We start from the raw sequence: 4,796 nt of genomic DNA, 5'->3' as shown, positions 1-4,796 counted from the left end.
ATTATGAAAATTATGCTTCAATTAGCTACTAAAGCCTCTCAATGTTGCAGCAACTGAAAAACATTACCTTTTTTGACGAAACGTACTATCTGGGCTCTGTTTTTCGCTCCTTTATCTGCTTCATAGACTTCTCAACTTTTGTGTTTTATCTATACTGTAAGAATTGTTCATTCATCGAAGAAGTTATCCAAAAAAATTTATAGCCCCAGTCCATTAATTAAGCGTGATATCAACGTTAAAGGTGCAGTTGACATAATAGAGGATGAAATAAAACAACAAAAACAATAACTTATTTTCCAATATTGGCAGTAAGATGAAAAATAGTTCAAAATGAAGCAAAACAGTTACCTAATTAGCACCATTCTCTGAAATTTTGGAATTCCACAACAAGGGGCGTGGACTCATCTTTTTCACATCCCAATTCAATATTGCGTACCAGGGCATTCAGAGTAGCCAGTGTAGCCATTCCCTCACGAGTCCATTGCATTATGAATCAGGATGTTTAGTTTTTTCTTACGAAGTGGCCATACTATCAAAAATCTTAAGTATTGGCGAACTAGATGGGAAATAGCTATCATAGCAGAAAGTTGCTTATTTTAGCACAGATAAATACATTAGATTACCTTATAAGCAGAATCTATGTAGGTACTACAACAACATTCTTCATGTCTGCAAGACCAGCTTTCATGTAGGGCTCATCCTAAGACAACACAATTATCAAGGAAAAGCATTGCTTCAATGTATAAGACAGCAGAAAGCATCCTACATTCTACACGATTAAGTTATTTTTTACGAGCTTTTTGCTTGGTAGTAATTGCGTGTGACATAACAATTTCTCACTTATCTTGCATTTTCCTTTAACATGTTCATAACAGGCGAATGGGATAAAAAAAGAACAGATTACTACAGCTATTACCTCAAAGACATCAAGGCCAACACGGAACATGGGATTTTCCCTCAGAAGCTCAACAAGAGCTACTTCATCAATCACCGGCCACCTACTACAGTCCACAAGTATTGCTTAAAAACAAGTTTGAGTTGAGTAATATCAAGATATTATATTTTGTGTAAATCAGCAATCAGAATAGATAGTCTTGCAAACGTCATTACCTTCTTCATCATTGCTGGCCGTTATTTGTTCACGAGGTGGTAAGTTGTTTTATCAAAACCGGATGTAGACTTATCTAGAGAAGCATTTTGATCACAGATAAGAACATGAATGAGAAATGTATTACAGAAAAATAAAAAAGAAATCTAATAGTGCTCTCTTGATGTAGCTAATTACCACATCAGCCTCTCGGAGGACCTCTTCCATGAATGAAGCTCTTTTCTATGTTACAGGTTGTTCACTACTGGCTTTCAAAAACTGTCCATAGACTGCAAAAGTGAGAAAACGTAAGTACAACTTGAGAAGTTTGTTGATGTAGCAAACTGATACAAGTCATAGTATATCAAATTTATTTGAAGCCTTCAACATGTTGCAATAAAACACCTAAGTTCATCCAATTAACATATCAAATTTACAATCAACTAATCCTTTCCGGAGAAGACGAAGCTTTGAAAGTGAAGAAGGTTATCCTAAAAGAAAACATGAGAAAAACCACATAGAGGGTAAAATATCAGCTGATTAACATTATTTTGGCATAAGCGGATCCAATACGACCAGCCACCGGACTCACCGTTCCTTTGTGACAAAAGAAACGAACTAAGCATGAATATGTACATTCTTGAAAATTTCAAATTTAAACAATATATACCTGAATAGAGGCATATTAGATCTGTATTTTTCCCTCACCCCAACTCCAAGAGGATCAATAGTATTCGCATTTACCCTTCAGACTCGAACTCTCAAACTCTTAACCTACCGGTTGATGATGGAGATGCTCAACCACTTGAGAAAGCCTCATTTGTCTCAGATCAGTCATTGTTTAGACAATGTTTAGTAACTCCAGGTTCTGCTAATAACTAAAATTATAAGTTTGTTAAACAAGACTACCTCCCCCAAAATGCACAAGAAGATTCAACTCCTCATATCATAATAATTAAAAAATGAGTAATCTTTATCAAAAAATCACCCTTCTTTCTCTCTTGAACTCTCTAAAATTTCTCAAAAACTCAGTAACTTCAGAAAGAGTTGATTTCAGTTTTAAAGGTTCTATCTATATCTATCCTACTGTCCCATACAGATTTACTATTATCCAAGCAAGTCACATTTCTTGATTCCAATTATTTGCTACTCTCCGAGATAATAATTATCACTAGAACAACCATTTGAGAAATCAACTCAAGATTTGACTAGACCCATCATTAAACAACAAACAACACATAAAAAAAAGACTTACTCAAATAGTCACCAACATTGACGGTATGTTTAGCAGCCCAAGCAAAGTAATCAGCAGAAGTTTTTGAATAGTGATGTTAAAGAACCAACAAGCTGAGCCACTAACTGTATGCTTGGTATATCGAGTTGACCGTGATTGGACCAACAGGCTCTCAAAAAATACTTAAAATTACCACTAACTGCATTTAGTCAAACCTTACTGCCATCAGGTAGATTTTCAATGAAATTGGTGAGTGGTTTTACGTATTCGGAGAATGTGGTAATGTTGTTCACCAGAACCAGTTAAATCTATGGCATCAACTTGATATCATGTTTCTTTGAGTAGTGTTGTAGTTTTGTACCAACACCACACACCAAAACTGCCTCCATGGACAAAATAAAATGCTTGGTCTCTAAACTTTCAAGTTCTGTACCCTAAGAAGTCAAAAACATGTTACTTAACATATGTTACCAAAAACAGTCAATTAATCAAGATTCTGACTTTCTGAGAAACCAATTAATCACACAACCAAACCAAGTTAAAAAATACAATTAACAACTCAAATTCCAGCTCAAATTAACTCATAAACAAGCTGTAACTCTCATCAGAACCTACAAGCTTCAGATTAAACAACAATAAATAATCAATAATTATTAACAGGATACACAAGCTCTAATATGCTTACGAAATTCAACAATAACTATTAAGCATATAATAAAGAATTTTTTTATAAAAAATACAACCATGAAAAATAACCAAAAATATTTTAATTAATACATGCAAAAAAATAATTATCTTATAGGAAATTATCCATCAAATTAACACTAACACTGAAAGAAATTAAAATAGTTTAATACAACACTTTTTGCAAAACAGATATTATAAAAAAAATAAACAATCGTGGAATTCGCTAGTGTAGGTAATTACTTGGTGGGGGTATTATTCTTGTTATGATACCTTGTTTCATGCTTTATTACGAATCTGTTTACTTTTCACAGTTTACTATTACTTGTGGGTATCGTAGTTATATTATGCCATCTTGTTCCATGCTTTACTATTAATTTGTTTAGTATTCCGTGTCTCAAGCTGGGGGTCTATCGAAAACAACCTTTCTACTTCTTTAGAGGTAGAGGTATGGACTGCGTACATCTTACTCTCCCCCCAGACCTCACTATGTGGGAATACTGGGTTTGTTGTTTTTGTTGTATTTTTTTAGTATATCGACATGCAAAACAGATCAAACATTTTAACTCATATATCAGATACAAAAATTTACATGTTTCCTCGGATAAAATATCAACGATCTTGGTAAGACTATATGATTGAAATGCACAGATATAAGCTACTACCTTAATCTAGGAGTAAACTATGTTGTTTTAACTTTATTTTTTATCCTAATTGTCAAGACTCTGCTGGAAAACACATAATTATACATACCTAAATGACTGCCCAAAAATTGATCTACTTAAATTTCTAGAAGAAAAGATCAACATCCTCCACATTTCATCAGCAAGCAAACTTAGAATGAATAATCACTAATATTAATTTGGGATTGTAAAAATTTAATGGAGAAAATTATGTGCAAAAGGGAGAGAAGATGATAAGATGAAGTTGCCAGATTCAAAAAGTAGATAGCACTGTACTTTCCTGTTGTTTTAATTGTACTTTACTTTGATTGGACCACACTTTTATCCAATGATATTTTTGGCCACATCCATTTTTATATATATTTCAACTATCAATTCAATATTTTTATATATATTTCAACTATCAATTCAATAGTTTTTTTAAGTAGTACTTTCTATTTTTTAAGTCCACATATTTACAAAAGTTATGAGTATTTTTACAATTTATAGTCTAATATAATTTATTTATTTATTTATAACTATAAATTATTTCATTAGGGACTATTCATTAAAAAACTTCTACCATCATCCGGCCGTGACTATATCCGGCTAAAACGATATCTTATATCTATGTTGAAGATCTAACTTCGTTGATATGTTAACTATGAAAGCTCCAGACTCTATCAAATTATGAAAGAATCTTTTTAATTTCTTGACTTGGTTCCAAAATGGAGGTACAGTCGGGTTCAATAGACTTATGTTAACCTTGTCTTTGTGACGCCGTCTAGTAAGTTGTGCTTCTCTAACCCGTATTGATGAGACAAGGGCGAATTTCCGCACAATTCGAACTTCTAGACACACAGGTTCAACATAAGGATATTAAATCCCTGATAGGCCCCATGTTTGGGTAAAAGAATCGTCCATACAGTCATAAAATTACTTAAGATTCTTTTCTATTTCGGTTGGTGCTTTGGTTCGGTCTTCCGACTTTGGCTTAATCCGATATTATTATATGGTCTGGTAGGCTGAGTGGCATACCCCAGCCTAAGAGATCCTGTAAATGGTATAGAACTTATTTAATTTAGTATGAATTTATAATCTTATATTATAATCGATATCTTAAATTAGT

At 33.0% G+C, this 4,796-nt stretch overlaps 1 non-coding gene across 6 annotated transcripts; it reads right to left on the bottom strand.

Moving 5' to 3' along the window:
* Positions 1–75: 75 nt before the first annotated feature.
* Positions 76–3,984, bottom strand: LOC107875777. Of its 6 annotated transcripts, none has more exons than XR_007049067.1 (9): positions 3,759–3,984; positions 2,343–2,755; positions 1,758–1,965; positions 1,493–1,578; positions 1,286–1,377; positions 1,111–1,184; positions 917–1,001; positions 349–700; positions 76–154 (listed from the first exon to the last, which is right to left on the bottom strand). It is a non-coding gene; the product is annotated as an uncharacterized LOC107875777 (transcript). The 6 variants fall into 6 exon arrangements; XR_007049066.1 differs by having other exon boundaries at positions 1,758–1,955; XR_007049068.1 differs by lacking the exon at positions 1,493–1,578 and having other exon boundaries at positions 1,758–1,955; positions 3,759–3,983.
* Between the last annotated feature and the right edge of the window lie 812 nt (positions 3,985–4,796).

Source organism: Capsicum annuum, unplaced genomic scaffold, assembly GCF_002878395.1.
Source record: "Capsicum annuum cultivar UCD-10X-F1 unplaced genomic scaffold, UCD10Xv1.1 ctg1490, whole genome shotgun sequence".
In the NCBI taxonomy this organism is placed as follows: Eukaryota; Viridiplantae; Streptophyta; class Magnoliopsida; order Solanales; family Solanaceae; genus Capsicum; species Capsicum annuum.
Note: the sequence above shows the minus strand (reverse complement) of the source record. Positions and strands in the feature narration are given on the sequence as shown.